The sequence below is a fragment of the Rana temporaria genome, chromosome 5, assembly GCF_905171775.1.
Source record: "Rana temporaria chromosome 5, aRanTem1.1, whole genome shotgun sequence".
NCBI classification, from domain to species: domain Eukaryota; kingdom Metazoa; phylum Chordata; class Amphibia; order Anura; family Ranidae; genus Rana; species Rana temporaria.
Window position 1 is genome coordinate 199,243,886 of NC_053493.1, and position 12,557 is coordinate 199,256,442.

At 39.2% G+C, this 12,557-nt stretch overlaps 1 pseudogene; it reads right to left on the reverse strand.

Annotated features, from left to right (window-relative positions):
* Nucleotides 1-741: 741 nt before the first annotated feature.
* Nucleotides 742-12,557, reverse strand: part of LOC120941179 — a 43,210-nt pseudogene continuing 31,394 nt past the window's right edge.

Sequence of the window (12,557 nt, forward strand, 5' to 3'; positions counted from 1 at the left end):
GATGAATTAAGCATGTATAAAGTGAAAAAAGTCCATAGTGATGATCCACCAGTGCTGAAGAATTCACAAATAGTGACAATCCCTCCACCATAGGTCTCTCTAGGTACTCTCACCTTCCGGCATGGACCCCTGAATCACCAGGAAGTCATGCAAAGCAGATAAACCAAAGATCAATTGCCTCAAAATTAATCATCCAAAACGTTGCTTAAGACTCCACAGAGAACTTAAGACTCCACAAGAAACAAAGAAAGAATCTTTTTTTTTTTTTTTCATTTTTGGACCTTTATTGGTGGCTTTTTCAAGGTCAAATTTCACTGTCAAAAATTTTAGAGTTTAGTACATTAGGTTCTTTGATCATAAAAAGAAAAAAAAAAGAAAAAAACTAGCAACAAGTTTAATACATTTAAACTAAATAAGGCAAATGAACAGTGTTGTGACAGTCCTTAACTGTTCTTCATTCGTGAAACTTGTAAACTCCAAGAGGCCCAATTATAAAGAGTGAACAAACCCCCTTGTCTAAGAAACCATTTGTTAGTGGATTGCTTTTAATGCCTTCTCACGGTGAAATAGTTTGCCAATGATCTCTGGCTTCTGTAAACCAGGGCAAACATTCCCTTGAAATGAAATATTCCAAAAGTGGCCAAATATCAGTTCAGGGGTTACTATTTAACTCCTTGGCACCAAGAGTATACATATTTGTGGCCTCATTGGGGAAGGGCCTTTAAAAAAAAACAAAAAAACAGGGCGGCCACATAAATGCAGCCCTTGTGTAAACTTAAATTTTGAGTGCGCACCCTGCATGGTGGCCAGCAGGGGTTCGGTAAGCTCCCAATCATGTGACCACTGACAGCAGTCCTGTACCCAGAATGCTCAAATGTTAAGGGTTAAATTTGCATCCTTTAGTTAACCATTTCACACAAGCATATACTTACACATTAAAATGAAAATTTATTCAGTTCAAAAGTAAAGAGTCCTGAAGACACAGGATTCAGTTAAAAGAATTAGACATGGCTTGGCAACTGGCAGGAGAACCAGAAACTATTTTAGAAAAAAAAATTCAGAAACTGATTTTAAGTCATTGTACATAATATATCCCTCCTGGATTAAGCACATTTTTCAAAATAAAGCTTAGGAAAGGCTAGGGGAAAAAAATTGTGCAACTTTGTGCAGAACATTTCTCTACAGAACAAAAATATGTACAACCTATTCATACAGAAAATATTCTCTCCAGGTTAGAATGGTACAATTTTAAGGGGGAGCCATTCATTCTGTGTAGTCCATCGTACATCCAAGAATCAGTATTTTCTAGTTCCAAACATGACGCTTGCAATGCTCAATCGCATTACAACTTCCTGCAGTTTCCAAGTCTTTGCACCAGTAGCTTGGGCCCCACATACATTTTTCGGTTCCTAAAAGATGTTTCTGGGGACCTGGGCACACATTTAGGTCCACACAAACTGTGCCTGGATCCATTTTTTGAAGCAGCAATTCCAATATCATAGGCTCATACATGGTTATAATAGTGTGGTACTGATCTTGCATGGCTGATGGAAGGAAATTGCAGATCTTCTGTAACCCATCCTCAATTTTCTCCTTGGTGGCATTTTGTCCTAGTATACTATCCAAATATGTCATAATCATCTTGCAGACTTCACAGCTTTCAGAATTGAGTTTTACAATTTGTAGTTTTTTTTGAACTGCAACATCCCATGGCCATGCAAATTATTTTGGGATCACCTTCTGCTTCCATTATTGAAATTATCAAATCAGCATACACATTAACAAAATCTTCACATTTTTTGGCATATTTGGAAGGCAAAAGATCACACACTTTATCCAGAGCTTCTTTAATGTGTTCCCGTGACCGGTTACTGTCCAAAAACGTTTCCACTTTTTGTACAACTAGTTGACAGATTTCACAGAGAGGAAGATTTTCTGAGTCTTCACGCTCTGCAACTTTTATTGCTGGCTGCAGTTTCATTGCTGGAACAATTACTTTGGCGGGGATCAGATCCTGATGAGGGGAAGCCTTTGTGCACAGACCAGCACCACTGCATATTTAATTTGCTGTCAGTTGTATCGCCATTTGCAAAGCCAGTTCTGCATATTGATTAACGTAGGTCTTGCACATTTCAGAAAGTCCACCACCAAGCTGGTCACATTCTCTCAGTAAATTCTCAATCAACATTTTGGAGAAAGAAGAGTTGCTTTTCAGTTGGTCTTGAATATCACCAACGAGCTGTAGACAGTCCTGGCAGACATCCTTGTTCTTAGGTGTTAGGTCAGTCTTCTCTTGGGGTTTAAAAAGAATGGGGAGCTTGGCCATGAATGGAGGCACCATCTTAAACAAATTCACATCTGGAATCTCATTCGTTGTAATCTGAACAGATTTCAGGCTTGCCAAGTATGGCTGCAAAGTTTTGCACAGACCAAGAGCACAGCAAGGCACACTTCGGTTGCTAAATTCTTGCTCAATTATGTTTAGAACCAATGTGTAGTATTCTGCGACCAGCTACTTGCATTCTGAAACCAATGCAGGATTCCTAAGAATCTCACAGGCTTTATTCAAGAGTGTCAGGGTTTCAGTCTGAGTGATATTGTCTTTTAAGACGTTTCCCACTACTGTAACAACTTCTTTGCATATTTCACACGGGGTAGAATTAATTTACTGGCTTGTTCCATACAGTTTGCTGGCAATGAGTGACTGCACTGCACTGTTTAGCGGTTCGGATATTCACACACCACACGCCTGGGCCATTGGCACACTGCTCAGTGCCGAACAAGGGGGTTGCCGTTACAGCTGCACTAATATGCAAAAGTTACCGAACAAAGTTACCATTTTCATTAATCTGCTGCATCAGATTATAATAAAAACACAGGCATTTATTTAAAATATCACAGGCTACTCACAAAACGATCAAGCCAAAACATGTAGTAATCACATGTGGATTGTGTAGCAGCGGGTGACGTCCCCCGTACGCGCTACGCTCTAAACGGAACTTCTTCGCCCCACTGATGACGTTTTCGTTTAGAACGTAACGTGTACGGGGGAGGCAGCTACGTATGATGTCACCCGCTGCTACACAGTCCACATGTGATTACTACATGCTGTTTTGGCTCAATCGTTTTGTGAGTAGCCTGTGATATTTTAAATAAATGCCTGTGTCTTTTAAAGTAGAGAGCACTTAGATTCTTTCTTTGTTTCTTGCATACCTGCATTGCCTGCTGAGTCTGAGGGAGTTAGTTCTCTGTGGAGTCTTAAGCAACGTTTTGGAAGATTAATTTTGAGGCAATTGATCTTTGGTTTATCTGCTTTGCATGACTTCCTGGTGATTCAGGGGTCCATGCCGGAAGGTGAGAGTACCTAGAGAGACCTATGGTGGAGGGATTGTCACTATTTGTGAATTCTTCAGCACTGGTGGATCATCACTATGGACTTTTTTCACTTGATACATGCTTAATTCATCTATCATCATTATTCACATTTTACCTTTTGAATATTGATTTGCACATTTATTTAACTTAATTTTATTTTATTTATTGTAGTTTTTGGTTAATATTGAACTGCACTTTTTCTCTTGTATATCATTTGTCACTAGAATTTTAAGCTTTACTTATCAGTCAGAAGACTGTAGCAAAATTGATACAAACATTTTACAAATATGGAACCGCAACCATCTCACAGAGACATCCAGGCCATCCATGGAAGTTAACGCCTCGAAAGTAGCATCTTTTTATAAGAAGGGTTGAAAAAAACTGCCAAGCAGATAGCTAAAGCAGTAGAAAGTCAAATGGGGTGATTGATTCCTGTGACACAATATGGCGTAAACTGCAGAGGAATGCCACGCATGGGTGTGGTCCACGAAGGAAGCCTCTCCTAAAGCCCATGCACAAAAAACCTCACCTTGCAATTTTCCAGGGCCCATGCTGAAAAAAGAAGAAGACTACTGGAATTCTGTACTAGAGTGATGAGACCAAGATAATGTTTTTGGAACTGATGGCTTCAAAACTGTATGGTGTCGCAAAGGTGAGGAAAAATGCAATACAAAGAAAAATGCATGGTGTCTACAGTGAAACATGGTGGTGGCAACGTCCTTCTGTGGGGCTGCATGAGTGCTGCTGGTGCCAGGGAGCTGCATTTCATTGATGGTATCGTGAATTTACAGATATACTGCTCTGTATTGAAAGAGCAGATGCTACCATCCCTCCTTGGTCATTGTGCACATGACAATGATCAAAAAAACATCTAAGGTCACTGTTGCATTTCTGAAGAAGAACAGGGTGAAAGTGATTCAGTGGCCAATTGTCTCCTGATCTGAACCCAATCAAACACCTATAGGGAATTCTGAAAAAAACAAGTTGAGAATCACTCTCCATCCAGCAATAGAAAAAGGGTGCAATATATGTTGCAATATGGCGCCAACTTGTTCTTTCCATTGTTCAATTCATGTCTAGAAGCCTTGGTGCTGTCCTTACAAATCATGGAAGTCATACAAAATACTAGATGCAGTAGTTTTTGTTGTGGGGTGTATTCATTTTTGCATCAACTAATTTGAGTAAAACTGAAGATTTTGTAATCTAAGTTATATTATTAACCTTACTTTCATGTAATGAGCTAATCAAATGTTCTATGAAACTCAGTTTTGTCAAGATTTTGGAAATTGTTCTTGTGTTCATTGAGATATTGATTAAAATCTTAGGCCCCATACACACCATAGAATCTATCCGCAGATAAATCCCATCAAATGGGTTTCTGCGGATAGATCCTATGGTGTGTACACGCCAACGGATATTTATCCGCAGATAAATCTCCCCTGGAATGGATTTCCAGCAGATAAATATTTGTCGACATGCACAGAATATCTATCTGCTGGAATCCATTCCAACGGATGGATCCGCTCGTCTGTACAGACTTACCGGATCCATCCGTCCAAAGGGATTCCCCGCACGCGCCGTAATGAATAGACGCATGCGTGGAATTCCTTATATGACAGCTTCGCGCCCGTCGCCGCGTCATAATAGCGGCGACGGCGCGACACGTCATCGGCAGAGGATTTCAGCGCGGATTTCAATGCGATGGTGTGTACACGCCATCGCATTGAAATCCTCTGAAATCTTAGAGAGGATTTATCCGCGGATACGGTCCGCTGAACCGTATCTGCGGATAAATTCTATCGTGTGTATGGGGCCTCACTTTTCAAAAGGGGTGTACTCATGTATGCTGAGCACTGTATATATATCTGAATTGTTCATAAATAATCCATAAACCATTTGAAAGGTTTCACTTCTTGGACAATCCACCCAAATGACACTTGAGTCCAACGATAAATGCATTCCATTCTGCTTCATTCACCATAGTTTGGAAAACCACACCAAAAACGCACCAAAAACTTTTGATAATCTTATAACAGAAAGGCAAATACAGCATGGGTCTATTTGAAAGATGCACACCTCACCTGGACAGTTTCAAAGGGAGCCATACTACATTCCCCACTCTGTCTGTAGCTCAAAGGTCTCGTGTTAGATAAACAGATGAGACCTCAAAATGTTTTCACATAGCGAAAAAATGTAATAAACAGCATAATTAAAAACAATAATATCTACTCACAGATTGACAAAAGAATGCAGTCATATAACTACACCAGTAAAAGAGGAGGTGTGTAGCTTGCAAATACTTACTGCTGACTAAGACACCCGTCGGCTGCCAGCCTTTCAGCTCACTGGGGCTCCCACTGTTCAGACACCTCACATCTGAAATCTTCCCACCGCATCACATTCCGTTCCAATACATTTCATATCTAAATATTTATCAAGGGGATTTGAAAATAGATCTCATTGTTTTTAATAAAGCTGTTTATTATTATGGTTTTACACAATGTGAAATTCTTTTTTTTGGAGCACTGTCTATCCAACATGAGACCTTTGAACTATGGACAGGGTAGGGGATGGAGGATGGCTCCCTTTGAAACCATCCAGGTGGTGTGTGCATCTTTTTAACAAAAGTTTCTGATGAGTATGTTTCCAAACTTTGGTGAAGGTAGCACAGTGGAATGCATTTTTCTTTGGATTTAAGAGTCACTGGATAGATTTTCCAAGAGGGAATCTTTTGAATGATTTATGGATTATAATGAATTATTTACTTTTCACATATACAGCAGCAGTCAGTTGTGGGTGAATATTTTTTGGGCACATTGAATTATTTATGGGACATTTGATTTATTTATATTGGTTTTCAAATTTTTGTTACTTCACAATTTTTTACTTGTTTTTAATTTGTATGAATGTATGTAATATTCGTTGGGCACTAGCGCTCTACTTTGGGAGGATTAAATTGTTTTAGTTTCTTTAAATTTTTGTGTCTTATGTTATACTTTAAGGACTTTAAATGAGGCTATTGATCTGTGGGGGTGAAGTAAATTAAAAGAATATTTAATTGGCATATTGAGTCTGATAATGCATAACAATAATGCACATAGTAAAAAAGGACATAAGTAGACAAGAGATTCAATATGGATAAAATAAATTATTATAAAAATTCATATATGTACACGTCATCGTGTCACGTCATGTATGCAGTATAATTAATGGTAAGAAAGACAGTATGATCATTTGGTTATAGATGATGAGTCTAAATAGGTTACTATCAGTAGGCATGAGAATGCATTCCAAAATCCTGATGCGTTTTGTGGATAATACCACTCTTTAGGGGCAGGTGCATGCAACTATTGTAATAAGTCTGGAAAATGGAGGACGAGGAATCAGAGGCTGTTCAAATTGTCTGTATCGGGAGCTGTGGAAGGTGCCCGCAGGAGAGGGATCGGGTGCACAAAACATCATCCCCAAGAAAACCAAAGGCAGAAATCCAGGTAGTGGAGTGAGTGGGGCTTCATATCTGTTTAGGATATAAAAAAAGTGAATACCATGTAGCGTGCAGTGTGCACAGAAAGGTGCTGCAATTAGTAAAAAAAATTTTAGCCATATTAAATCTCTTGTCTATTTTATATGCCATCCATTTGATATGTATATGTAATGTATTTATAAGGTCAAAACCATGTATGTGTGTGCATACACATTAAACCTTTTGTGCATTATTGTTATGTATTGTCAAACTCAATATGCCAATTAAATATACTTTCAAATTACTTCATCCCCACAAATCAATAGCCTCATTTAAAGTCCCACTTTCCTTTTTCTCATACCTGAACCAGGAATGGAGGCACATACCATGTGCTTCACTTAAAGTCCCAAACTCCCTCCTATTATTCTATTAGTTATACTTTAAGCTCTGTAAGATTCCGGGATGATTAAGCTCTAGCGATGTATGTGATTTCAGGAACACGTGTCAGTCCAGATTGTACTTTAAAGGCTCGGCAGCCCACTTTTATTTAAAGGAAGCAAAGTTCAAAGAAAATAATAGCCATTTCCCTTGCACCATTACTCTATAGTTCGAACTTTCAGGCTCCTGGCTTACTCACTTGCAGCACCGCTGCCTCAGACCTCAGGCCCAGGCCATTGGGTTGGTCCTCAGAGTGTATGCTTACGCTGCCAGCTGCAGCCTCCCTCTCCTAGGTAACATGGGTGTCCTCCTGACACTCATATACAGACGTTGTGTCTGTAGGGTGGAGTCCTCCTGACTCCTCGGCCAGACTTTCTGTCTGCTTGGGTGAAGCTCTCTCCAAGTAAGAGCCCTGAACTCGAATCCTGAGAAGGATATAAACCCAGGCCACAGGTGTGAATTCAGCATGCCTGTCTTTGTAAAAACCAGGCTGAAAATGCTAATATACACAGTGACACAGGGTCACCTCTATCGGCCCCTATCCAGATTTAGGTAAGAGGGGCTGTGGGCCTTATCTTCAGGAACTTGACCTGTATGTTTGTTTCATGATAGTGATTTTATTTATTAAATAGTTTTTATCCTCTTTCAAATATACAGTAAAACTGATATTTTCCTCAACGTTGTGCAATATCAATAAAAAACAAAACAAAAATAAATGGCTCACTAAAATAAAGTTTGGTTTATACAAAGCCTTGTAGCAGATGGAATAACAATCACTGCCCAAAATAACACAAATCTGAATGGGAAAGGGACAGAAGCGAATGTGCACTTGACGCGCTAATGTGTGCATGCGGGACAGGTGTGTGAAGATATATAAAGCTTAAAGGCTTTGCGTGTAGTATTCATTTGGCTACTGACACATTTTACACCTGGCATTTGAAGGTGAGAACAAGGAAAACAAACCAATGAGCCTGCAGCATTAAAGGCGACTTGTGTAACATGAGGAAAGAGATTCATGAGACAGGAGTAAATAGAGAACATTTTGCTTCTAGCAGATATTCTTGAAAAGGTCAGAAGGTTTGTGCATTTCTGTCCCCTCCATTCCTTCCATTAATTTCAGGTAATACATTCATAACATTGATATAAAATAATTCTCAGATCTTTATACTGTAAAGACAACTGAGACACAAAGCAACTTCAACTGTAACTACAACTGTAATTCAGTAAAAACCTGAACACCAAAATCCAGGGACGCCATCCAGTAATTAATAATATGACTTGCAAAGTCACGAATCTGCAGTTCACCAAAAAAAAATGCATACCACTGTCTGAAAGGCAGATCTATAGGTTGAATCTCAGGCACAGTCATAAGAAACATTCAGGCCCCGTACACACGACCGGATCGATCCGCTGGGATTGATCCGCGGATCAGCTCCAGCAGATAGATCCGGTCGTGTGTACGGCCTAGCGGACATTTTCAGGCGGATAAAAATCCAGCCGACGAATTCCCAGCGGATAAAAATTTCTTAGCATGCTAAGAAATCTATCCGCTGGAATCCAGTCCAGCGGACTGATCCGGTCGTCTGTACAGACACACCGGATCAGTCCGTCCGCTCCCATCCCTCGCATGCGTCGTAATGATTCGACGCATGCGTGGAAGTATTTACCTTCCAGCGTCGCGCACGTCGCCGCGGCGACGGCGCGACACGTCACCGCGGATGTATTCCGCGGGGATTTCGATCTGATGGTGTGTACAGCCATCAGATCCAAATCCGCCAGAGGATTTATCCGCTGGAAACAGTCCGGCGGACCGTTTCCAGCGGATATCCTCTCGTGTGTACAAGGCCTCAGGGTTTAATGGACAATCCAACACCTAGCTACATCAATGAGCCAAATCCAGAGCCATAGGCACGCTTCTTAAAGGAAATATTCTGGTCACCATGGATGTGGAATAGTAAAATTTTACATATAGCTGGAGCAACATAGTCTTCCAGCAGAAACAATAACAGAGGTTATATATTTTATCAACTACTTTGTATTTGGGGAAGACATTTACCTGCTCCAGATAAAAAAAATATTGATGGAACAATAATTTGGAGCATGGTATACACATTTGTATCATAAATACGAGCGCCATTCAGGGTCAAGGGTGTTGCAATGCTCAGCAGCATCTAGGTCATTGATCTTTTGACCAACATTACCTACATTTTAGTGCTGAAGTCACTTAAAAGCCACAACTGGCAGCAAAGGACATATGCTACAAAAGAGACACCAGTTATAATCATATAGCCCACTCTCCTATATATATGGTTGGACAAAATTATAGAAACAAGTATGGTAAAAGAACAAAATTACCTAATATGGTGTTGGACCGCTTTTGGCATCCAATACAGCCTGATTTCTCCTAGGAATTGACAAATATAAGTCTTGGATGGTGGAAAATGGAATCTGATACCACTCTTCATGCAAAAATCCAGTTCACAATCCTGGGCAATGTCCTGTTGTCTTTTTTGTCCAGTTGACCATGTTGACTGCGCTTATGCTTATCAGAGGATGTTTCCCCAGGAACTGTATATGTCATTATAACCTTTGATACTGTACCTCTTGACACTGTAAATAAATTGGCAACTTCAGTCACAGAGGCCCCAGCTAAGCGGACACTAACAATTTGACCTTTTTTGAAACTCAGTAAGCTCTGACATGGCTCTGTAGTACTAGCAGCGAATAATGAAAGTGACGCTCCACACCTGTTAGCTAGGTGTCTCATCACACAGCTAAAGCAAAAGAATGTTACATCACTTCCGCTTTCAACACCATGCCGTCACTTTCACACCTGAAAATCATGTAGTATTTCCATATTTTTTCTAACCCCTGTGTAACGGAATGTCCCACACTCCGCCTGAGTGCTTCCGTCATATACCGCTTCCTATCAGTCTGGATATAGATATCAGATATTCCAGCTGCTCACAAGCACACAACGAGACGAAACTTGTTTGTCTGCTGAACATGGAGTGTTTATTAGAACCAAGAATACAACCTTATATACATTTTTCAGTTTTCAGCAATGTGATACTTTGACTAACCTTTAGTCATGCAACACTGTACACAATTGAAGTCAAATGTAGTCTAAATTAAATTTATTAGCCCTGATTTTCTGCCTGCCTATCACATCACTTTGGGCCCTAAAATGCCAGGACTACAAACACCCCAAAAGGACCCCTTTCTGAAAGGTAGACACACAAAAATATTTGGTAAAAGACTTGATGAATCTTTTGCCATAATTATTTAAATAGATGAAGAAAAAAAATTAAGAATGTATTTTTTTGCACAAAGTTTTTATTTTAATTCAATTTATTTCTCATTCTCATGGGCATATTTCGAATTATACTCCAAAATATATTCCGATGCTTCACCTGGTAATACCACATGTGTAAAACATTTTTTCAGCTTAACCGTCTAGAGGGGCCCAACATCTAATGATCACCTCAGGCTTTCAAGGGCCATACATTTTGCATCAGATTTCCTGACTACCTATCACATTTTAGGAGGCCCTAAAATACCAGAACAGTAAAAACACCCACAAAATTACCCTTTTTTGGAAATCAGACACCCAAAGTAATTTGCTCCGAGTCAGGTTGAATCTTTTGAAGATTTCAAAAGCATACATTTTGCACCAGATTTTCTGACTACCTATCTCATTTTCAGAGGTTACAGTACAGTACAAACACCCCTCACAATTACCCCTTTTTAGAAAGTAAACACCCCAAGGGTGTTACTGAGAGACATGGCGAGTCCTTTGAAGTTGTATTTTCTTTTGCCACCTCAAGTTGTCACCCCAAAATGTATTCTGAAAAAGAAAATTATTATTTTACTGGGATAATACTCACACGAAGCATTGGCACACCTTAAAATGCATTTTGCTACTCCCACAGATTATGTGGTAACCAGTGTGAAACTTTTTTGCAGCTAAGCTGCATAAAGGGGCCCAAAATCAAATGGACATCTTCAGGTTTTCAAGGATCGTATTTTATGCATCTGATTTCCTGGCTACCTATCATATGGTGGGCTCTAAAATGGCAGGACAGTACAGATACAACCATTTTTTTATGTACACAAAGTTTTTATTTTAATTAAATGTTTCTAACACAAAACATTGGCATACTTAGAATTACAGCCCAAATTACATTTTGCCACTGCTACAAAGTATTGGGGAACCACATGTGTGAATAATTTTTACAGCTTGGCTGTTTAGCAGGGCGCCCAATCCAATGATCACGTTTAGGCATTTAAGAGGTGTAAATTATGCATCTGATTTCTTGACTACCTATTATGCCAGGTACACACCATCACTTTATGTGATGAAAAAAAACGACGTTTTAAATCATGAAATAAAACAACGTTTTTGAAACGTAATTTTCAAAAACGATGTTGCCTACACACCATAGTTTTTTCAAAATGCTCTAGCAAAGCGCGATTACGTTCAGCACTCTTTTCCATTGAAGCTAGCTTTATAACTTGCTTCTGAGCATGCACGGGTTTAAAAACGTCGTTTTAAACGTCGTTTTGCCCACACACAATCATTGTAATTGACACAAAAAACAACGTTTTGAAAAACGACACAAAAAATTGAAGCATGCTTCAATTTTTTTTTTGTTGTTTTTCACAAGACATAAAACACCGTTTTCCCCCACACACGGTCATTTTAATTGACGTTTTTCAAAACGTAGTTTTTTTTCATCACATAAAGTGATGGTGTGTACGCGGCATTACATTTAAGAGCCTCTAAATTGCCAGTACAAATCCTGCCCAATGTTCACTTTTTGGAAAGCAGACACTCCACACTATTTTATGAGAGGCATATGATTTAAAAAAAATTGTCACACATTTTTGGAATCAAAAAACAAAGTTGTAATTTTTATGGGATAATACTCACTCAAAGCATGGGCATAGTTAAAATTACACCCAAAACACAATTTTCTACTCATCCTGTGTATGGAGATACCACATGTGTGAAACTATTTTACAGTATATCCCTGTAAAGGAGCCCAAAATCCAATGAGCACCATCAGAATTCAGTTCATATTTTTGGAGGCATTAAGATGCCAAGACAGTACAAACAATAACAAATTACCCCTTTTTGGAAAGTAGACTCAGCAAGGTATTCTCAGAAAGGCACTGTAAGCTTTAATTTTTGATTGATTACATTTTGGTTGAAGATTTTTTTGTTACACACGTTTTTGGATAAATGAAAAAACACAATGGGCCAGATTCACATAGAATC